Raw genomic sequence first — 25523 nt, forward strand, 5'->3', positions numbered from 1 at the left:
GCTGTCTTGTTTATCTCTTTGTCAAGTAGACAAGTAAAAGGAACTGACACAACTAACAGAGCCATCTATCTATCTTCCTTGTCTATCTAGAAAGAAAGAGAGTTAATCCACATGATTTCTGTTCCCTGTCTGGGTGTCTACCACAATGAAAAACAGCACAGAAATCTCTAACCACAGTCTATAATGCACTAGCAAACATTAAAAGTCAAGGCATGAAATCCTTTGGCTAAAAGGTTCAGGTAATTTAATTACCAAAGATAAAAAGATTAAAAAAAAAGATACCAAAGATAAAAATGAATCACTCAGGAACTTCAATGTCACCTATCCATCCAGTGCAAACATGTTTTTCATCTTGCCTATTTACAGAATGACTTAGACCCTCTAACGAAAAATATTTGAAAATACATTTTCAACAAAACTGGTTTCAAAAAATACTGACTTTTTTTTATTCTAAGAGGATTGTCTTATGGGAATGAGAGGAAGAAACTCTCGAGTCAAAGGCAGCGCTCCAGAATGCCTTCACACACAGAATATTATTCTGGCACATACATTGAACATAGCTCACACAGCACTGCTACTGAAGTAGGTGTGAGCTGAGTGTGCCAGACAAATTTCAGGCCTCCTGGCTTCAAATGGAGAACAAAGTATCTCTAGGGATTCTCCTTTTCCCCAGAGGTCATCTGATATGTGGATCATGAGAATTAACTATTCTAACCAGCAGAAGCATCTCTAGGAAAAGCAATATGCTTTTTGATGTCTACATCCGTATCATCAACATTCAAAGCTTATTATAGAATTAGTGTTCTAATACCTGATTTTATGTATGTGTATTCTGCTGTTGCTGAATGAAGTGTTCTATAAATGTCAATTAGATCCTGTTAGTTGATGCTATCGTTGAGTTCTTTCATATCTCTGATGACCTTCTCTCCCATAGTCTCTATCAATTATTGCAAGAGGGAAGTCACCAACCACAATGGTGAAGTTGCCTATTTCCCCTCTCAGTTCTGTCCTCTTTTATTCTACTTAATTTGCCATTCTATTGTTTGTTTGCTACATCTTTTTGTGGATAGACTCTCAGTTCCTAATAATTTTCTTTGCTCTGAGGTCTATTCTAACTGATACTAATGCAGTCATTCCCGCTTTCCTTTGATTATCATTTTCCATGATGTATCTTTTCTCACTCTTTTACTTCCAGCCTTCCTATTCATATATATAAAGTGTTTATTCCCTATATTGTATATCTGAAGTGAAACAGCATATCTATATGTCATTTGTCATTTTTGACCCATTCTCACTAATCTCTCTTTTAATTGGTATATTTAAATCATTTACATTTACCATAATTACTGATATCTTAAGGAGTCAGTCTACCATTTTATTTGTTATTGACAGTTTTCCCTGGTTTTTATTTCTCTGCTCCCTTTTTCATAAATTTCAGTTGGTTATTCCAACATTTTTTTAGAATTCTATTCTGATTTATCCATATTGTTTTTGAGCGTATCTTTTTATATATGTTTTTTACTGGTTTCTCTAAATACTTTTGTTTATGCATAACTTTCCACTGTCTACTGGTGTTATTTTATCTGTTCAAGTAAAGTATAGAAACTTTACCCATATTTACATTCCTTTGTTTCTATTTTATTTTTATTTTAAATATTTTAAACTATTTTAAATCATTTTAAATATTTATTATTTTATTATATTTTATTTCATTATTTTAAGTATTTCCTCTATACATATTCAACATATCAGATAGTGTTATAACTTTTGCTTCAATCATAAACATAGGGCAGCCCTGGTGGCTCAGCGGTTTAGCGCCGCCTTTGGCCCAGGGCGTGATCCTGGAGACCGGGATGAAGTCCCACATCGGGCTCCCTGCATGGAGCCTGCTTCTCCCTCTGCCTGTGTCTCTGCCTCTCTCTCTCTCTCTCTCTCTCTCTCTCTATCTATCTATCTCTCTATCTCTCTATCTCTCTATCTCTGTCTCATGAATAAATAAATAAAATATTTTTTAAAAATCATAAACATAATTTAGAAAACACAAAAGGACAGTCTATTGTACTTAGCAATATTCTTGCTTATCATGATCTTCTATGGTTCCTTCTTTTATCTTTTCCTTTCTCTTTAGAAAACTTCTTTAAGCCATTCTTTTAAGGTAGACCTGCTGGTGACAAATTCTGTTAGTTTGCTTTCATTTGAGAATATCTTGATTTCCTCTTCACAGGGATTTTTTTTCTGAGTATAAAATCTTGGGCTGAAATTTCTTTCCTTTCACCACTTGAAAAATATGATGCCACTTCCTTTGGCCTCTGGTTTGTGGTGACAAATCCACTATCATCTGAATTGTTGTGTTGTTTTTTTCCCCCCATATAGATAAGGTGTTATTTTACTTTGGCTGCTTTCATGATTATTCATTCCCTTTAGTTTTCAGAAGTTTAATTATGATGTATCTTGGGAGTGGATTTCTTTGGTTGTATGCTTTTTGGGATTCACTCAGCTTCCTGAATCAATAGGTCTATGTCTCTTGCTAAATTTAGCAAGTTTTAGCTGTGATTTCTTTGGGTACTCTTTCAAGCCCACCCTCTTTCTGCTCTCCTTCTGTGACTCTAAAGATATAAATGTTGGAACTTTTGTTAGAGTCACACAGATATCTGAGGCTCAGTTTGTTTATTTGATTGATTGACTGCTGTTTTTTTTTTTTTGCCCATAATCATTCTGATTATGTACTATCTTCAGTTCTATCTTCCAGTTCACTGATTCATTCCTCTGTCCCCTCCATTCTGATGTTGAGCCCATCCATTGTGTTGAGTTTTGTTTTGTTTTGTTCAGTTATTGTGGTTTTCACAAAATTTCCATTTGGTTCTTCTTTAAATCTTCTATTTTCTGCTGAGGTTTTCTGTATTTTTCATTTGTTTCAAATGTGTTGAAACACATTTTAATTGCTTGTTGACGTATTCTTGTCATAGTAGCTTTGTCAGATAATTCAAACATCTCTGTCATCTCAGTATTAGCATCTATTGATTGCCTTCTTTCATTTAGTTTGAGATCTTCTTGGCTCTTAATATGCTGACTGTTTTTTTTTTATTTAAATCTGAATATTTTCATAATGTTACAAAACTCTGAATCTTATTTAAACCCTCCACTTTAGCAGGCTTGTTTGGGTGGGGGAGCACTGCCTTACTACTGCCAGGTGGAGACAGACAACCAAGTGCCTCACTCAGCATTCACTGACATTAAGGGGGAGGAGGAAGGCTCCTCGTTACTGCTAGACAAGGTGGGAGTTCCAGCATCCCATATGGTCTACGTTGGCACTGAAGTGGAGGTTGCCTCATTACCTCTGGGTGATGAGAAAAGTCCTGACTTCACTAGTCCTTCTCTGATATGGCCCCAAAGGAGGAAAAAGGGACACTTATTTGCTGTCAGATGGGAGTGGAAGTCCAACTTCCCCACATAGGATGCATATTATTTTTAAAAACCAATGTTGGGGACACCTGAGGTGGCTCAGTAGTTGAGCATCTGCCTCCAGCTAAGAGTATAATCCCAGAGTCCTGGGATTAAGTCCTTTATCGGGCTCCCCATGGGGAGATTATCCCTCTGCCTCTGTCTCTGTGTCTCTCATGAATAAAATAAATAAAATCTTTTAAAAAAATGTTACATTCATTGTCATTCAAGTTCACTAGGAGTTTTTTTAAGGATAATATTTATTGTTTGAAAATTGAAGCCTGAATGAAAAGGATCAATTCAAGACAAAGTCATAATTAAGTTTCAAAGTCATATAAGTCTATCAGGTTATTTTTCTTCATAAAAAAAACACATTAATAGCATCCCATTTCTAATGGGATGAATAATTTCAACAGTGATATGCAACCTCTTCAGGAATCTGGCCCCACATACCATTGCAATCTCATATCCTACCATTGTCTACACATTCTCTACATAGCCTCAAGGGCATTTATCAAAATTATTCTCAAAATATTATTTTTCTTACTACATTTCATGTGATCTAAGATGCCCTCAATTATAAGGCACTGCATTATTTTCTACAAACTAAGAAAGAAAAATACCATTACATTTGTATAATACTATCAATTTCAAGATTTATCTTAATTTCAGAAGTATTGAAATATGAAAAAATACTGGCTTAAAAATTAATGAAATGTGATAATCATTGAGTAGATACAAAAAAAACAATTTCTAAAATGTGTGTAAGGTATATAGGTATGAAGAATAACAACAATGTGAATTGAACTTTACTGTGACCTCTATCCACACATTGCTGCCATATTTCATTCTCCTTTCCTCATTTTGGAGGGAACATTAATTTGAATTTTTAAAAATCACCTCCTGTTTTTCTTATCATTTTACCACATATGTTTGTAGCTCTAAGCAATGTCACTTGTTATCACATTTTGAGCTTTACACAATACTTATCATATTTTGAGCTTTACACAAATGTATTCTTTCAGTACTCCAAAATGTACATTTTTTACTTCATATAACCTTCCAGAGATTTATCCATACTGGCACTATAACTCATTCATTTTTACTGCTGTAGTGTTCTATTATGTACAGTTGACCCTTGAACAACATGCATTTGAACTGCATGGGGACACTTATACACAGATTTTTTTTCAATAAATATATACAGAACTGTAAGTGTATTTTTTCTTCCTTATGATTTTTCTTATAACATTTTCTTTCTCTATTCTACTTTAAGAATACAGCATATAATACATATAAGCATACAAAGTATGTGTTAATCCACTGTTCATGTTATCAAGTCTTCCAGTCAACAACAAGCTATTAGTAGATAAGTTTTGGGAAGAGTCAAAAATTTCAACTGTGTGAGAGGTTGGAGCCCCTAACCCATCCACCGCCCCCCCCATTGTTCAAGGGTCAAGTGTACATTTACCACAAAGCTTCTATCTATCCTGTTACTGCTGATGTGCTAAAAACAAACATTTGGTGTTTGATTTGTGTCTATGTGCCATTACAAACATGCTGCCACAAATACCTTTCTCCTTGACTCCTGGAGCACATGTTAAGAGTTATCCTGGGTAATATACCCAGGAGTGAAATTGTTGTGTCTGAACTAGGGTTGAACCAATAAAATTTTAGAAGATTTTAAGTAGAAAGCTCTTTTCCAAAGTGTTTGTAACAAAGTACCCTCCCAGAAGCAGCATGTAAATATGTCCTTGAGTTCCAACTTTCACTGTTCACTTAGTGTTAAGGTACCTAATTTCCCATACTGTTAAAAACAATAGTTCAACTCTCCAGCCATCTCTTCAAAAAGTCTGTAATATGGAACTTAAAGGAAAATATTTTGGAGGCAGACTACTTGAGATTGCTATGATAATTAGATCAGTCAACACATATAATGTGTTTCAACTGGAACATTGGAGGGACGCCTGGGTGGCTCAGTGGTTGAGCACCTGCCTTTGGCTCAGGGCATGATCCCAGGGTTCTGGGATCAAGTCCTACATTGGGGTCCCAATGGGGAGCCTGCTTCTCCCTCTGCCTATGTCTCTGCCGCTCTCTGTCTCTCTTGAATAAATAAATAAAATCTACACACACACAAAAAAAGACTGGTACTTTGGACATAATAAGCACAAATAATTATTAGGTATCACTAATAATAATTAGTGATTTATTAATTACCTAAATAGGTAATTAGGTATAAATATTAGAGATACCTAACAATTATTGATGTTGTTATATTGAATTACTTATAGAACCCCAAAAACACTTAGGTTGTAGACTACTGTATTGGTGTATCTGTACACATTGCTTCCTTATACTGAGATATCCTTTCCTCCATCCTCCATCTGAACCTCCTCCATTCTTCAAGAGCAATTCAGTAAGTCACACTTAGATACATACAGAGTTGATCATCTTCATGAGGGCTACCACAGCCTCTGACACATGACCTATCACATTCATAACAATCATTCATTCATTTCCTGTCTCCCTTCCTGCAATTTCAGTTATCCTGCAGACATAACTTTTTGTGTTTATTCCTTATTTCCTCATTTTTAGTAGCCCCTCAGTAAATGTTTGATAAATAAATAAGTAGATTAATGAATAATTATGAACAATTATAATGTCAATGGGACCTACCTACAAACATTTATTTAGCTTTGCTAAATAAACTGGTATAATTTCAACTGGGATAGAAAGAGTTAAAATGTACATTCCACCTGTTCTCCTAACAAATCTTATTAAAGGAATTCTATGGGTTTTTTTTTTTTAACATCCTAGAAGACTCTTTAAATGTGACCTTTTTATCTGTCGGTAACCATAATAACCTTTCCTCCAGTCAACTTTGTAAGTTACCGTTCCCTTTATTTTCTTCTTCTATGAGAATGTCACCCCATAAAACAACTGACAAGAAAATGTCCAGAGCATTGGAGTGCAAATTCATTTTATGGATCTACTTTCTCCTGTTTTAGCCTTTAAGCTAATTAAAGCTTTATATTATATATTATATACTATATATTAAATTTAATAAATATATTAAATATATATTACATATATATTACATATATATATGACAACACTTTGTTTCTTTTTTCTTTAGATTTAGAATGAAGAGATAATTGGCTGCTAGAATGTTGATACATACCTGCCAACAGTATGCAAACAATAAATGAAGTCCACTGTCTATTAATAGGACTGGCTTCTGCTACTTCTCCATCTGGTCTTACTGTGAACAGCTTCCTTTTTTCTTTTTTCTTTTTTTTTTTAAGATTTTATTTATTTAGTCATGAGAGACACAGAGAGAGAGAGAGGCAAAGACAGAGGCAGAGGGAGAAACAGGCTCCCTGTGGAGAGCCTGATAAGGGACTCAATCCCTGAGCCAAAGGCCGACTCTCAACCACTGAGCCACCCAGGTACCCCATGAACAGCTTTCATTCACATAGCATAGCTCCAATTACTGGACTGTTACATTTTATGATGTATCAAGTCTTCCTCCCTAGTATTGCTACCCAAATGGCCTGTTTTAACACTGTAATTAGGCACTTCAAAGCAATTTTTCTCCTAATTGTGATTAAGTCCTTTAACTCTCCTGACCTGACATAGAACTAAACTTATCTGGTTGACTGGTGCTTAAAATGTAGCATCTAGCATTGAACACACTACTGTAATATGATCTGAAAAGTTTACTGTGGATTTCACTTATGCATCTATTTAATTTACAAACATGTACTACATCTTTGTTTTATTGTATATTTGTATTAATACACCTTAAGAATATATTTGGGAGGTAGCTATGTCATACTATTAACAGACACCAAGTTTTTTTCATACAAATTTATTTTTATTAAATTTCATCTCCTTAATTTTGTACCACCATTGCCAATTCAATAATATAATTTTTATTCATATTATTTTATATAAAAATTGTTATTCCACTTTGAGTCACCTAAAAATGTATTGACACGAAGTTCTTTAAGGGAATGTCTTGATAGTATCATTTGTGTGCTCAGAGCTTACACAATGTCTGGTAAAAATAAGTATTCAATATAAACTAAGTGAATTCATTCTTTTAAAAATGCATATTCTTTAGTATTAAAGTCAGTTAAAAGCAAAGTTCCATCTACTTTCCTTAAATATCTTTTTCCCTATTTTTCTGCCTCATAAAATGATATAACCATCTTTAATGTTCTCCAAATGTTAAACCTGGGACTCACTTTGGATTGCAGCTTTTTTTTTCACTGCCAATATCTAATCATTCATTCACCAACTCTTCAACCACAATGTTGATTGCATCACTCCTGCCCTTTCTATTCTAATGAGAGATGCTATTTCAGTCCTTTATTAAGAAGAGTGACATTAATAGCTGCTATTGCTAATGAGACATGTGTCTCATGATATTATATAATCCTCATTATGAATTATGTCTTGACTTACTGAAAGTATGCTATTTACAGAATATTCCCTTTTCCAGAGAAACTATCACATCAGCAAGTACATTTGCTCAAACAGCTGCACTTAGCAGCAGGAAACACACATGCCATCACAACAGTGAACTGCCAGCAATCTACTGATAGTTTTCTATGTTCAGGGAAGAAGTCAAGAGATTTGCATATAAATACTCAAAATGTTTATACTTGTTTACATACATACCAAATATCACATCTATTCTACATTCATTAACTGAGAACCAACTGGGCCAGGCTGTATGCTGTTTGCAAAGATGAATAAGACACAAATCTTGACCTCAAATTCAGAGTCTTGGAAGATGGACAGATATGGAAATAACAAATATCCAACATTAGGTACCAATGGTACAGAGCATAAAAAAAATACCTTCCAATTTCTGGGACCTTTGGAATAACATTTTAGAAAAAGGTACAGGAATGCAGCTAATATTCATCATGTTCCTCTTCCATGTCAGGCTTTCTGCTATAAGTTTGTTCATATTGTTTTATATGTATAGGAAATCTATGAATAACTAATGCTAAAATTTTCTTGGCAAATAAGAAAATAAGGCGAATGCCTTTTGACAAGAAAAACTGCAAATACAGAATCAATGACTTCCAATCGAGATGAAACAGCAAGATATACCACCTCTGCTCTGAACACATAGCAATGATGGATAAAATATGGAAAGATAAATCTAAAGAGAGAGCTAGAACAAGATAAATACCTCTGTTTTAACCTGGCCTCCCATGAAAGCATAGCCTTGGGCAAAGACTTACTACTTTATTAGGTAGTACAATCCCATAGAGCAGAAAGGAAGGAAAAGAAGGATGAGACAATGAAGAAGGAAAAACCAATTCAAGGTGCTATGAATGACTGATTGATCATCTCCTAAGACTGTCCTCTGAGAGGCTATATAAATGACCTTTCAGTCCATGGAAGAAAGGAAGACTTTATTGACAGGGTCCCATCTCTTATTGGTTAAAACTTTACCACACAAGTCTTTAACTCTCTCCCAAACTCCCTCACATACATACACACACACTTCCAGGTTGTACATGTTTGGGGCCATAGTATCACCTGCCTGTCTTCAATCAGGAGCAAAGATGATGGAAATGAGAGAGTACATGGTAAGTGCTATTTAGCCACACCTTTGTGAAGGTTGTTTGGCTTTTCCAAAGAGAGCTGGTCAATGTGGCAGTGCCTGTGGCTAAAATGAATGGCCGAGAGTACCAAAGACAAGTTATGACAAGAAGACTGGAGGTGTCCATGCCTAACAGGTGTCTAATTATAATTTTTATAGACTGGAAATGCAAAGTAGTGAGTAGAACTAAAGTTATGGTCTACTGGGCTTGGACCTGGAGCAGAGAGTGACCAGCATCATACATGATAATGATAATCACAAAAGACAGGATGGTGTTTATCCCCAGGGAAAGGGAGAGAAAAGGGAAACAAAATTAGAAATAAGTTGGCAGAGATTCAACAGTCACCATCATGTTTTTCAAAAATTTATTCAAAAGAGCTCTAAGGGAAGAATGACAAAATACTATACTTGTGTAAAACTGAGTGTTGGATACACAGATAATTTCTATATTCTCTTAACTTTTATATAGTTGAAGGATAGCTTAATTATAAAATTCAAGAAATTAAATTACATATGATTAAAATGGTACTGATCATGTTAACAATACTAATTATTTCTATTTGGAATGTGTGTAAGTATTTGAGTCCATAGTGATGTATTTTAGTTGATGATATTCCCCTGTAGTTTTGTTTTGTGGGAAAAAAATCAGTATAATTTCAAGAGTTATTTCTTTAAAAAAATTTAAATTTAAATTTAAATTAAAAAAAAGAGTTATTTCTTATTGACATACACCAAAGGAATTAAGATACCTTTTTGTAGTACATCTCAAGCTTGAGTCACGCTTTAAGATGTCACTAAAAATTTGAGAGGCTTCTTCTGGCTGGTTCAGTCAGAAGAGCATGTGACTTTTGATCTCAGGATCGTGAATGTAAAGATCACTAAAATAAATAAATAAATAACCTTTATTTTTTTTAAAGATTTTATTTATTTATTCATGACACACACACACGCACACACACACACACACAGGCAGAGGGAGAGGGAGAGGGAGAGGGAGAAGCAGGCTCCATGCAGGGAGCCTGATTTAGGACTCGATCCCAGGTCTCCAGGATCATACCCTGGATTGAAGGCGGAGCTAAACTGCTGAGCCACCGGGCTGCCCAATGAATAACCTTTAAAAAAAAGGAGGGGAGTTTAAAAAGGTGGCTTGTGTAGATCCTATTGCCCAGTCCCTCTATTTTTACCTAGATTGTATGTGGTTTGTCCTATTTATTCATGAATTTATTTAGTTCAGAAACAAAATGAGAACCTAGAACATCAACTCCAAGTCTTTGCTTTAGTATTTATATTGAAAGAGTGCATCTTCATTTATATCTCTCCAAAGTGCTTTGATGTCATTCTATTTGGAAGCAGAAGTACAAGTGTGCAACAAATCCTCGAATCTTATACTTTCTCACTTCCATGCTTTACTCTTAAATCTTTGGAGAACCATCTTTTTCCTTTCTCTCTCAACTATGCACTTCAAAAAGAAGTTGTCAGCTTTGCTTACCAACTAAAGAGCAACGAAATGTTTGAACACTACTGCTGAACAGAACTCATAGTATATAATGACCAATTTAATCTGACCAATCTCCTCTGGACAGCCTAAATCAGATTATCTTTCTCAGTAGAATACTCATCACACTTCCCCTGTACTGGACAAATCAATCTCACTGATCTCTTCAGGCTTTCTCAGCTAATCCTTGACCAGGTCTGAGGAAGGATTACTTTAAGCCTCTTTGACAACACAGAAAACCAGAACTGTAAATATAATTAGTGACTTCTTTCTACATTTTCTAGGAGACATTTCCTGCTTTAGGAGACTGGATGCTAGGAGCAAGCAAAGGAGGAGGGAAGAACAGAGAAAGAGGGAAAACAGACATGATGAAGGAAAAAGTCTGAGTCCTATTGCAGTGACTTGCAAGAGCTTTGCAAAAGCAGTAGGAGCAGTGTCACATCTGGATTATTTGGCACTGAGACGAGAGCATTTCCCCTACTTTATATAACAAAATTATTTTCAGTAATAATCATGAAATAGAATGAGTAACGGCCAGAAAAGATAAAAAGACAGCCAACTTTTCTTTTTATTAAGTTTTGTGAATATATAATCATGCCAGTTTAAGTGAATTTTAATAAAACTAAAATGTCTACACCTTCTAAATCACACTGATGCAATGTTTTATTTCCTTGATTAGTTTTTAGTTTTAAAGTAAATTACAAATACAAAAAGAGCGAATTTCAATTTAAAAGACATTATTTGAATTCAATAAAATATGTCATGTAAGAACTAAAATTTGCACTTGCCAAACAAAAATATCACATCTCTCACTCCACACTATTTTAGCGTTTAAACGTTAAACACAAATAAAACCTCCAAATCATCACATAGAGTGACAAAATTTAATTCAAGTTCTAGTTTATAATCTTTACACTTGTTGTGCCATCATGGTTTGTTTCCAATCTATTGTTTAAAGGCAGGAATATGTATTTTCACAGAGGTTGGAGACAAGCCATGCCCCAAGCAAGCCAGAAAAAAAGCCAAACCTTTACAAGGAAACTCTGGAAACAAGAGATGTAGCTAATTCCACATATGTTGGAGGCCAACTTTGTTATATATATATTTCAGCTTGATGGTCTCTGAGAACATTCTTGAACTAATTAGGTAGCCCCTGGAGTAGGTAGGTATGAGTGGTACTGGTAGAGAGATTGGGTACCTAGAAAAATGTTCAAAGACATATATTCTTGATATATATATATATATTTTTTTTTGCATAAGGTGAATATCCTTTACAGTGTAGCTTTTAACTTTGGATGCACATTGAAATCACCTGGGAATCTTTAAAAACTACTGATGCCTAGGATCCACCAAGTGATTCTGATTTCATTGTTGGAGGTGCAGACAGGCCATAAGAAATGTTAACCATCTCCTCTCCTTGACTCTAATGTGCCACCATGATTAAGAACCATTGCTTTAGAAAACTGCTTCTCTTTCCTCAGCTTTTAAGTGGCAGCTCCAAAATTTCTCTTTAGAAGAAACTTGGATGAAGCAGGCTGGTGAAAGCCAGGCAACTTAGAAACCTGTCCTGAAGCGGTGTCTGCTTATCAACCTCCTACATGGTACTGAGGTTACATTATTTGGAGATGATTAAGGGTGTTATTTCAATTGGTGAGAAACGACTCCTGACACCCTGTAGAGAAATTGGACTCAAGCAGACCTTGTCTTGAATTATGATGATGGGGCGGCCATTGCAGTGCACTACTCAGGTCTCCCTGCAGAGAATCCACTCATAGTATCACAGACTGGCAGCTTCTTGCTGCCCACACCTTTGGAGCTCATGGTGTCCATGCTTCCTTTAGGTTGCTCCCAGCCAGTGGTGGAATATGGCAAGAATACCAGAACTGGGCCATTCCTCCCCAACGCCGGACTCTTCTAATGGGCATTTTTGGTTCTGGGATGCCCTGACTCACTGACCTGGATGAGACTTTCTCAAAACTCCATGCATTTTAAGGCTTTTCTTACCAAGACCGCCTTCCTTTTCTCTCCTTTCCTGCGTGTCAGACTGGTATCATCATCTGAAGATCCTCCTGCTCCCTCCCTTTATCTGTCATAGCAGTTCCCTCAATAAACCTCTTGCAAGTTGAATCTCATCTTTGTGTTCACACAACAGAGAACCCAAACTGATGCCTGACTCTAACACCACTCAATATGGAACAGCTAATGACCTTCCATGAGCTTCAGTTTCTTCCTCTGTTAAAATAGTGAGCAAAAGGGGCACCTGGGTGGCTCAGTGGGTTAAGCGCCCAATTCTTGATTTCAACTCAGATCATGATCTCAGTGTCCTGAAACTGAGCCCCAAATCAGCTCTGAATGGGTTGTGGAGCCTGCTTAGGATTCTCTCTCCCTCTCCCTCTGCCCCTCCCCTGTCAACGTGTGCATGCGCTCTTTCTCAAAACAAAAAAAAGTATAAACAAGTATAAACTATAAGAGATAGTGTGATGATGAGGTAAGATATATTATCAGTGAACAAGGTAGCCAACTTCCTGGAACACAGAAGGAAGTTAGTAACTATTAATATCTCTTTTCAGCTTTTATGAACAAGTAATATATTTCCTTCACATCATTGAACATTTTGTTCTATAATTTATGTTTTATGCACTGTGGTTTGTGCATAGGGTATGGCACATGATGAATGGGATAAGAGGTATACAAAAGTAAAGGAGTTGCTAAAAAAAAAAGATAAGTGAGGTGATGGATGTACTAATTAACTAGATGGGAGGAATCCTTTTACAATGTATACATATATAAAAGTATATACTTTAAATATCTTATAATTTTATTTTTCAATTACACCTCAATAAAGTTTAAAACAAGAGGCTTCTAAAGACAAATACAACAATAAATATCATAGTAAAGGCATATACCAGATACATATTAGTCACCTGGCCTGAGATGGATGCACAAAACAAAAACAGAATCATGGGGAAAATGTTTTTTCCTTATGTACATTTCATCTATATATTTATCAAATATCATATATGGAAGTTTTTGACTGCCAAACTTCCTCTCAAATTCAGAGCATGGAAAAACAAGGATGCATGACTGCCATCAATCAGTATCTCTGAGGCTAAAGACAACTGTAGGTGTCTGTCTGGTTTCAAAGGTATATATCTGCAAGAAATTGTTCAAAGTCCATGTAAACCCAAACTGGCTTGCTTCCCACAGAAACTAGCCAGCAAACAGCAATCTTGCAATAAACTAACAGCACTGTCAAAAAAAGTTTGGGAGGTGGGGGGAAGGACGAGAAATACAGAACCATATTACTTGGTGCTCCAAAATATAAATAAAAATGAAAAACTGAATTTTAAATCTAGTCATTTCTGCTGGAACACAACATTTGCATTCCTTAAAATGTCCATGCTATGCAAAATCACACAATAAAAACTATAGAGCTTATAAAAAAGTAGAGTAAGGGACACAACACTCAGAGATTTCATCAGTGACATGTTTTTTAAGAAGGTAGGATCCTAATAAAAGATGGTAGCACAGTTTAATACATGTGAAATGGTTATGAAATACATAAATATGCAATAAATACAGCACTTTACCTTGAAACAGACCTGAAGTTTGCAGAAGGGTTGCAGCTTGTGTGTTGTGAAATGATGGAAGGATTATCTGAAATAGATCTGAAAGTTCCAACCCCAGACATGGGTAGGTGTGGCTTATGTTACACATGGGGAACAAGGTAACAGATAGTTGGAGGGAGGGTGGTGCATGTGTGCGCTTGCATGAATTCCTGTGCATCTGGGTTTGGCTGGCTGCAGCTGACTGCTTTCACCTAGTGTTTCTAACAAAACTGTGCAGAAGCAAAGACAAAATTTGTATCATGAAACATTCAAAGTTCCCTAATATGTCACTTGTCTTGGAACAATTTCATGTTTTCAAAACAAGCTCCTCAATAGCAGAAGTTAGTGTACATTGAAAGTTCTATAAAGAATTTTTTTCTATTGAAAGGAGTATTTCATTGGACATTAGATAATGCATCACTGAACCAAACTTTCACATGAAATGACAAAATGATAATTAGTCCTCTGGATAAAATCTCTATGTATAACTAATATATGTAAAAGAAGGACATAGATAAGGGCCTTTTGTAATATTGTTTTATCATTTTTTAAGAAGCTATTACTAATCAAATAATTTCCTTACATTATAGAGAAAAAAGCAAATAAAAGAGGGGGGTTAATTCCTTTCAGGTTCCAAAACATACATATCTTTTTTTCTTCGTATCTGGAGTTGATGTTACTAACATGTTTTTATAACCAGGTTTTCATCTTTGTGAGGTCTCGTGCACTGGTGGCTTTCATTTCACCTGAAACTAGGCAAGCATGAGCTTCTGGCACCAACCATTAAGAGAACCAAATTATCTTCTGGTCCCACTTGCCTATTCATTAATTTGGTAACCATAAACTCTAAGATTTAGATCATTTACCCCTTCAAGGCTCCTGTGCCTTTAAGAGAGAATGGAACTAGATTTTAAAGTACCTACCAAAAGTCTTATGATAGGCACAGTAGACTTCAAATTGCAATCCATTTACGCAGAGTGTAATAGCTAAAATTTTATCTTCATATGGTATATATCTCAAGTCTGCCAAAAGCTTTCACAACTATTACCTCATTTAACTTAATATAATTACATCTCCCTATATCAATGTGTACTGTGAATCATTTTCCTATTCATTCCTTTTTTTTTTTTTTTCCATTTGTGTTACTTGAAATCTTTCCAACCTACTTTTGGAAAACCAGACTTAACCAAGCAGTTCCAGAAATGTGTTAACGTTGAGTATTTGAAGAGATCAGTTACAGCTAACATATGTAAAGCACCTGCAGAAACCTTCTGCAGCAGAATTGAAATTGATGAGGCATCAGTTGAGCCATTCAACTGTTGAGCTTCTCAATTACTTAGTCTTTTGTGTTTGTTTGGTTTGGGTTTTTCATTCTGGAGAGTGAAACTGGTTTCAAGAACAGGCTATCAAAGGAGGCCACAGGGGAGTAATCCAATCAAGTCCTGTTAAGCGGGAATAGAACCTTTCTCCTCTCCTGCTTTCCATGAGGAGAGACTTGTCCGAAATACCTACAGCTTCTTGTGCATGAAGCAGAATAAGTTACCTGATTAGTGAGTTCCAGAAAAGAATTGGATAGGAGTGGCTCAGCTCCTTCTGCCTACCTCTCCCTTGTGACCCAGCTGACTACAGAGCATAGGCATTCACTTCTGTTACTCCAAATCCCATGGTTTAGAGGGCAGACTCTGCCTCTGCCCACACTTTGGAAGTTCGTATCAAATGAGGGTTAGGATATGGTGTCCTATACCCAGAATATTCAGAAATAGAATATTGCATGGTATGCAGTTTAGAGAGTAAAAATAACATTGAACCTTGAGGCACTGGGTGGGATCAGGCTGTGTCAGTTGTTGATTTTTGTGGTTGCACCATGCAAGTGGTTTTCACAGTTGTGTGGTGTGCTTATAATCAGTGTAGTCTGAGTAGCAGCTCTGGATTTTGGACTTTAAAGAGATCAGTCACCATGGGATTTTGCATTTGGTGGGAAACTGAAGCTTTTGGTGGCTTGTCCACAGGTGTGTGGCTATTTTTATACTGTGAAAGGCTCTTTTTACATAGTCAGGGCTCCCCAGGCCTTAAATAAAATCCCATGGGCCACACAGACCTCCAGAAGCTAGCTGCTATAGCATGACCTTGAACCACCTAGTGTGTGTGGACAACAGGTCAAACAGTTTTTGTTGATATTACTATGTTTCCCAACCACATATGTAGGCATTGTCTTTAAGTGCACAGTGTCTACATTTTATGAGTGCTTTTGAAGCACATGTGTTTGAGGGCTTAACTTTAAATTTTTTGTGCCACATAACATTTTCTTGAAGAACACAAAAAGACACCTGTCCTGACAAAACCCCTCCAAAGATACAAGCTTCAAGAAATAGAAAGCAAAGAGTGAGTTCAGAAATCTGAAGATGTTTCGCCAGCTGGAATAAGGATGAAGAACAGAAAGAAACTTTCTCTAGGTGAGAGTCCTTAGCGCTAAGCAATTTCATAGCAAGATCAATGGAATCACCCACCTTTGCACAGAGAGTGGTGACCTGTCACTAGACAAAAATCCACACAAAATCACCATTAGGATGCCCCCAAATGGAAGGCCCAATGGCATGCCAAATAAGAATGTAGAAAGGCTTGCAAATTCTGTAGCTTGCCCAGCATGTCTCAAATATCCTTTCCAAGAGTAGCAAATAGTTCACAGATGGATTTTCTCTCAAGATCCAGTAATTCTCAAGGGCCAAAGGTAATATATTTTATACATGAATTCTCCCAATTGAATTCAAGTTTCCAAGTCACGCATTCTAGAAACCTGGCCCAGATGGAATGGCATCCTGATCAGGTTAAAATCAAGAAACAGTCTACCCTGTTCTCAGATCTCATTGAGTCTCTTCTAGAATCTTTAACATCACTAGATACTGAGTCTGGAGAACACAATTTTCCCTGGAAAAATTCATCTAAGGGCTAGAGAATATTTTTTTTCTAAATTTGGTGGGAATGGGGGCCAGTGTTGTAATAATCTCATGAGCCCCTTTTTAAAAAAATTACGTACATCAGAAATTTGGCAATGAATTAATGCAGTTTCTGAATTTATAAAAGAACTACACCCATTCCATGAGAAATAATCCAGGCTGCAGCTGCTAAAGGAAACCCATCCTCTCCAGCCATCAAGAAATCTTTGTTGAAGTTGATGAGAATCAGAAATTGGCAAGGATGATTTTTTTTTCACTGATTTCTTTGAAACCACCAAGGTAAAATAATTTGGTTCTGGGTTTTAATTCATTTCTACCATTTAAATTTGAACCTTGATTTTTGATGAGGAATTTAAAAATGGGCAGAGATTTATATTCAAATTTAGGATGTCTAGTTTTCTTGGCATATTATTATTGGAATAGCTCCACGAGGTCATTTGATATCATTGCAAAATCTCTAATAAGCCTGGACATGTGGGTAACAATTTGGATTGGGAATAGAAAGGGGAGAGACTGTTTAGCTTTAGTACAGACTGACCTTCTTAGACCCTGCTAGGGGAATAAGATGTCCCTCTTACCAGTGTCCCAAGCAGATTCACAGAAAGTCAGAGACCAGTGAGGGCAACAGCCTCACAGAGCAGGCTGTGTTGGTAGACTGTAGATTTTCTCCTGCAGGAGAAAAGTACAGATCCTGCTTCTGCAGGCTTGATAGTTAAGTTCCATAAGGTAAGATCCCTGAAGAGTATTTTGAGTTTTGGGGGGTGGGGACATTCACTCCTCCCCTAGGAAAAACTTAATGGGGTTTTTCTAAGGTTTCTTGCCCAGAAAGTTAGAGTCAGCTTATTGATGAGTTTGGGGGAGGAACTAGCCAGCTGTCACTCAGCCGCTTTCCCCACATCCTCAAGGGAGCCAGCTGTACTGATAGAGTATGTGCTCTCCACCCTGCCTTTAGGTGGAGTTTGGTATTAAGGGACTACTGTCACCACTTCCCCAAGTCATATTCTCCAATAGTAATTTTATCAGTCCTAAGGTTAAAGCAGTATTTTGACCTCTTTGATGTCTGTCTATCTTACCCCATACATAGGGTCAGATTGAAGTATCCGTGCATAGATATAGATATAGATATAGATATAGATATAGATATACTATTTTCTGAGGTATGGAAACCAAGGCTGTCATTTATTGGGCTTCTTTAAGGATGTACAAGGGAAAACAATGGGGCTCCCTGACAATAGTCAGTCCGGTGAGTAATAAAGGGATGGCTACCTCCAGAGTTTCAGAGCCACAGAGTTATACCAATGGAAGCTACTGAAAAACCTTAGTCCCCTTAAGTTCTCAAATGAGAAAATCTGAGTGTAAAATAAGAGTTTTTTGGACAGTATTTCCAATTTCATATCCACTCTGGTTTTAAGTCTGTAAAAGGGATCCCATGGAATTATTTGAGCATCTAAGTTTAAGAGACCAAGAATTCAATGTGCCTTAAACCAGGAGTTGGGGCACATAAAAAGTTATGAAGCATCTAAGTTTAAGAGACCAAGAATTCAATGTGCCTTAAACCAGGAGTTGGGACACATAAAAGTTATGAAGCAAAAGCAAAAGCACAACTGTGGGGTGTTGGCAATGATGCTTATATATGACATGAGAAGATAAACTACCTTTTCTACTTCCCTCATCATCACACCTTTAGCATCTGCTGTCAGGCTGAAACATAGATATGGTTATCTGCAAGATAGCCAATGGATAGACAAGAAGCTGGAATGCAAAAAAAAAAGAAAGAAAGAAAGAAAGAAAGAAGAAAGAAAGAAAGAGAAAGAAAGAAGAAAGAAAGAAAGAAAGAAAGAAAGAAAGAAAGAAAGAAAGAAGAAAACCCAAAGAATGGGAAAACAAGCAGGGTATTTTTCTAATAGTGTTCAATTAATTTAGTAAAACCAATTTTGATGACCATATTGTCACAGACCATGGCAACAGTTCTATTGGCCTTTATAGTTTTATGGTATTTTTTTATATGTTGCTCCTAACAATCCTCTGATACAAACTTAGTCAACGCTATTCTTTCTTACAAAAAAAAAAAAAAGTCAAAAACAAAACAAAACAAAAATCCAGCAAAGCTTAGTTATGTCCATGGTTTATTCAATGTACAGCCATTAGTCACAACTAGAAATGGCACATCAGAATCAGAGGGCTTAAAACCAGCTTCCTTCTAATTGAACACTATTTCCTGTAATCCATGCGTTCATACAGCTGGAAAATTAAAACGAAGATATTTTTCTGAGCAAAAACTCAGCCCAGACTTGACAATTACCTTTCTGATATCCAGAGAAAGGTACATCGGAGTTTCCTTACTCTTCGAATATGAACAATGAGATAATCCCATTCCATTTTATTCCTATCTTCAAATAAACTTGAGTAAAAAGACATGATCTACGTTAATGAAGAAGACAAAAACAATTTTTTCATATTTTAGTGCCATCCAATTGTTCCCAGTCTCAAATTCTTTGTACAGGGTTTGAACTATGGGACTGAAAGTATCTCAATGGTGAATAATAATCAGAACCCCCTGACTTCTCCCCCACTGCCACCGATAACTATCTAACCCAACATAAGATCTAAACAAGCTAAAGAAGCTGCATTAACACAAAAAAATTAAAACAGGATAAGACTGAGCTCTTGACTGATATAACCTGTTGAAGTCATAACGAAGAGTATGTGTGCAGAATGCATGCACGCGTGCGCGCGCGCACACACACACACACACACCATGAGCCAGTTCCCTATGTTTTGTTTAATCAAGTCCAGCCCAGACTGTTGAATAGTTTCCTTGACTAAGAGGAGCTCAGAAGACCTGAAAGCTGGGCTCTTCTGGATAATTTTGTCTGAAAGTTTTTAGTTGTTCCTTTCACTTATGCAAGTCAAATCAAAAACCCTTCTTTCCACTCCTATTTCAGAAGTAATAAGTAGTAGGAAAATACCCCTCAGAAAGATAACTCTTCTTGAGAGTTATCCCTCTCTCCTGATCCCTCTTCGGGGATCAAGAATGTATACACTGAAACCCCCCAATTTCTGTATAGTTCACTTCTATTTGAGAAATAGAATTATTTTAGGTCTCCCCCTCTATTTTTTCCTCTCATCCAATGACTGACAATCTTCTTCCATCTCTAGCATAACCTCATGGCTGGCTAAAAGGACAATAGTTAATCTGCAGAAATCTTCTGACTAAACCCTGTGCTGACTGTGTTTTGTCCTTAGATAACGGACTCCACAAAAGATGCACTTGCTGCTGGATATGAACTATAGACTGAGGCTGTTATTCATAATTGAAGCTGACACTTCCTACAACCTGTCACCAACATAGCATTAACTTTCAACCCAGAGTAATGAAAATGAAGGTCGCGCACTTAGCTTCTCTGCACCTCACCCACCTGAATATATCTGCGACCTTTGGATCCCTGAAATATTATTTGTCAGAGGGCAAAAATAATACAAGAAGACCTTCACCAATCCTCATAATAAAAACTACCAAGGCCAGAAGAAAATCATTCGACCAAACTTAAAGCAACAGATGCCTAATCAAAACACAGCACACATATTGCAGCCAGCTTATCTCTCACAAAAAAGTCATACAGCCTCCCTATTTTGTTTGGTAAGAAATATTCACAGTTTTACCATACAGAATTGGCATAAAGCTTTACTTAAAGAAAAGACTACTATTTTATCTGAATCAACTTTTGTGGCTTACCGAAACTATTGCTATTTACTTCCGACACAAACGGTAAATGAATAAATTGTATCCGGATACTCACAGCAGAGAGCTCAGTTCTGGCCCCTAACATCAGACGTGGCCGCTGCAGACTGACTGCTACTGTTGGGAGGTGCTTTTATTTTCCTAACAAAGTAGCACCCTCTAGTGGCTTTTCAAGAATATTAAGAAGTACAAGCCAAGCATGTGACATAATCTGTTTACTATACAATTACGCAATGTCAAAACACTCAGGTAAGAACAAAAGCTCACTCTGGGCATTACGGGAAGCAACTCACCCTATGTGCTCTCTAGGGATGGTGGCTTTGAACAGAAAAGATGTTTAAACATCATTCCTATTTCATTTTAATAGTGTGTCTCAGAAAAATATATCTTTCCCTGGTAATAGTTTATTATTCTATTAAAATTATTATCATTATCCCCATTATCATTCGTACCACCATTGTTATTAATATTAATTAAAAGTTGCCATTTACTGAGTATTTATCATATACCAGAAAATGTATTCTTTATTTTCCTAATTATCTCTCATTTAAAACTCACTATAAACATACCCTAGGTTTATGCTTATCCTGTGTTATGGATGAAATAATTGAGGCCTAAACATGTAATATAAGTTGGCAAGGTCAACTACCTGAGTGGAAGTAAAGAAAAACTGAAAATCAAAGCCACCTTTCTATGTTTGCAAAAACTCCTACAATCCTGATTTCAAGAAATCATCAGTAGCTTTCACACGTATCCATGTCATGAAAGTGTAAGTTTAAGGGGTTTACTCAATAACAATGAAAATAAAATTGAAAGTTTGTGCAAAATTCTTTAAGTTCATGTTGAAATACCAACATTTCCCATGGTTTATAAAAGTCAAATATCAGTTCTTGGATGGCAAAGCAATAATCTCTAGAGAGCCAATATATTTCCTCATGTTTCAGTGCATGCATTACAAAAGGACCCAACCCTTTTTCAGTCATAATATTTTACAAAATCAGAGAGGTACATTTATTCAGTGAGGCATTCAACAAAACATTTAGTGAATGCCTGTAATATTACGTCTCGTTCTGATAGTCAAAGAACCAAGATCATTGCGCTAAGCAAGTTGCTGTGTGAATATCAAGAATTTTCAGGAAAGAACACCTATAAACTAAGAATTTTTTCATGGTACCAAGATTTATATATTCCATCTTAAATGTCTTGTGTCTGATCCCCAGGAGATAAAACTCTTTTTGGTATTTATGTAAGGCTTAAAGGAACCCAGAGGAGCAAACAGGAAAGAATGTTTATGTTTATTATGCATCTCCTAGGTTTTCATTAGTAGTCTATGCCTTTCCCATATATCATGTCAGACAATACTAACTGTTCTTCAAACTTATTTCCTTCTCTTCTCAAGCAGAGTTGACTGCACCCCCAGGCTACACTGTACTTAGTGTGACCATGCAGCTAGATTCTAACCATTGGAACGTGAGCAGAAGCAATATGTACCATTTCCAAGCCTATCTCACAAAAACCTTCCTCTTGAGATCCTCCATGTTTCTTTGTCCTTCTGGATAACTAGAGTGGAAATAGTTCCTAGGAAACCTGGAACACCATGCATTGCAGATAGCAAAGCTATGAGATGGAAGGAAGGAGACTGAATTTTTTAATCAATGCTTGGAGAAAAAACATCTGATAGAATCATCCATTTTGCAGTTTATGTGAATAAGAAATAAACTTCTATAAATTTTGAGTCATTATACGTGTTTCCATTTGATTGTTGGTTACAGCAGTTAGCCTTATATTAACACGATTATTTCATCTCCACAGAAAAGTTAGTAATTTTAGGTAGGTTTATCCTCATTTTATAGAAGGAAAAACTAAGGTTCAGTTTAATAACTAGCCCAAGTATTCACAACTAATAAAATTCAAACCTGAAGCAAAACTCCATCTCCCTAACTCCAAAACATGTACTCTTTCCTCTGTGTTACACTAACAGCCCATCTACCTGCCTTTTAACAGTAACGAAACTACCGTTTGCATTACTCAGCTTAGTTATATGCTGACAGTAGCCCTGAAAATGGCCCTGAAAATCTGACATTTTTACAATAATAATGTCACTTACCACTTCCTGCTGAATGCCTTCTTCATCCAGGGATCCAGGCCCTTACTTTGATCTCACAGCAGAGGAAAAAGAATAATGATAAAACTACATGATGGCTCATTAATGTTACTCCACAAACATTCCATTGGTAGCAAGTCAATTAACCTAATCTGATATCAATTGAATCAAGAAGTATAGCCCTTAGAAAGAGAAGGATAAAAAAATAATAATAATACCTAGAAGAATGTATTCTACCATAGCCTCGCTCTTGAAAACTAAAAGTTAAGAGAAATGTTAAGAGAATGTTATGCAAAGAGAAAAGGAATTGTAACCAAATTATGAAAAAAGAGAAAAAGAACCAAAATATCAATGAGATGATTTACTCTCCTTGATCACCACTTGAAAAAAAGTAATAAAGCTACAAATTTAATTAAAATATATGAGTCAATCCAACTTGCACTTCTGAACAAAAATTAAATTTTGAAATCTTCTGAGGGACTATCTTAAACTCACAAAGACACACACACACACTTAGATATTTTAAACTATGGGTTGAAGAACAACTTATGTCCTCACAGAGAAATATTACTGATTGCAAAAAACAAGCAAGCCAAATATATGTTTACCAATTAATAAAAATGGAAAAAAAGAAAAGAAAAAGGAAACAGAGGTTAGGGTGGGGACAATGAGAAAAGCACAATTTTGCTTATAGAATCATAAACAAGGAAATCACGGTGCAGTTCTAGCAGGTGACATTCCCTATTCATTTGTCTCATAGCCCTACCTATATTTTAAAGGAAACTACTTTTTAAAAGTATGATTAAGCCGTCTCAAGTTATTAGTGTCTTAGTGTATTAAGTCAAACATATTGATCCAAATATTTAATCTCAAATATTTGATCCAATTTTCAGCCAATAAATGACCAGTCAAACATTGTCTAACTCTGATGAACTCACCTCTGTTGCCTTATAAAACAAATTAGCCTGAGCATCTTTATCTTTTCTGAAATTATCTTGTACATTCTAGTCTCATTGAATATTTGATAAATGGATGAATGGAAGAATTGAATGGAAATTCTATACTCCCCAGCATGATTTCACTCATGTATTTAATACCTAGAAAATTCTATAGTAAGACTCAATGTTATGCTATTCCTTAAATCGAATAAAGAAAATCAAGATGACATAAGTATTATGAAAACAGTAGTGATCCAGAACTAAACATTAACTTGTAAGAGGAAAAAAATTAGAAATAAATCAACAATATAATGGATGAAATAGTCAAATTTAGCAATCATCTGCAGAACATCTTTGAATTTAGTGTAATTGTATTTTTAATGTTGGTATTTACCATTGGACAGAAGGTCTATGAGAGCAAGACATCCATGGCTGTTTTAGTTGGTGTATCCTTAGAACTTAGTGTAGAAGCTACCAATAAAGCAGTTAGTAAGTACTTGCCGGGATGAATGAATATTAAAATGGCTCTATGATTAGGGCACCAGGGTGGCTCGGTTAAGTGTCTAACTCTTGGTTTTGCTTAGGTCATGATCTCAGGATGGTGAGATCGAGCCCCACACAGGGCTCCACACCCAGTGTGGAGTCTGCTTGAGATTCTCTGCTTCTTTCTTTCCCTCTCCCTCTGTCCCTCCCATTTGTGTAAGCATGCACTCTCTCTTTCTATAAATAAATAAATAAATAAATAAATAAATAAATAAATAAATAAATAAATAAATAAATTCCTTAAGAAAATTAAAAAATTAGATGGCTTGATGATTGATTATTTCACATAAATTATCTTTGTTAATCTTCAGAACACCCTGGGGTTCGGTTTATCACTGTCAATTTTGCCAATGAGGGAAATAAGACTGAGGCGTAAGATATGTTGCCCAAGTTCTCATAACTACCAAGAAGCAGAATCAAAGGGAAAATCATTAGTAGGTAAATATGTAATTTATTCTGCCCAGAATAAGTGCTTGATAATTCGATGAAAGCAGTTTCCTGGGTTAGTTAAATTGGAGGGCAGGATAAAGGACAAAAAAAAATAGATTTATTTACAAAAAATGGATCATATATTCAGTGGGTTTTTCCAAGATAAACAAGAGAAACTAACATGAAGTAGAATGAGTGGCATGTGATATTATAAACATATTTATCAGAACTAAGAATGTATATTATGAATAAAGGCAGCAGACAGAGAGATAATGCCAGACAGAGGTCCTGATAATGGGAATAAAAGAATTGAATTTCTCTGTAGAAATACAAACTTTATAATGAAAGATATTTCTTAAGCCTACCAAGCACTTCTTGTGCCAGAAATGTCACATGTATAAGCCAATTGTAACACATCCTGCAATGACAAGATTAGACCCTTTAATTCTCGTGTGTTGGGATCCCTGGGTGGCGCAGCAGTTTGGCGCCTGCCCTTGGCCCAGGGCGCGATCCTGGAGACCTGGGATCGAATCCCACGTCGGGCTCCCGGTGCATGGAGCCTGCTTCTCCCTCTGCCTGTGTCTCTGCCTCTCTCTCTGTGACTATCATAAATAAATTAAAAAAAAAAAGTTTAATTCTCATG

The 25523-nt window shown here is 36.1% G+C and overlaps 1 protein-coding gene across 1 annotated transcript in view; it reads right to left on the reverse strand.

Annotated features, from left to right (window-relative positions):
• Window positions 1–20966, reverse strand: part of ARHGAP24 (Rho GTPase activating protein 24) — a 726334-nt gene extending 705368 nt beyond the window's left edge. The window contains exon 1 of the mRNA XM_055312959.1: window positions 20925–20966. The gene's annotated coding sequence lies outside the window, so the exon portion shown is untranslated. The remainder of the gene's footprint in view (window positions 1–20924) is intronic.
• Between the last annotated feature and the right edge of the window lie 4557 nt (window positions 20967–25523).

This window comes from Nyctereutes procyonoides, unplaced genomic scaffold, assembly GCF_905146905.1.
Source record: "Nyctereutes procyonoides isolate TBG_1078 unplaced genomic scaffold, NYPRO_anot_genome, whole genome shotgun sequence".
Classification (NCBI taxonomy): domain Eukaryota; kingdom Metazoa; phylum Chordata; class Mammalia; order Carnivora; family Canidae; genus Nyctereutes; species Nyctereutes procyonoides.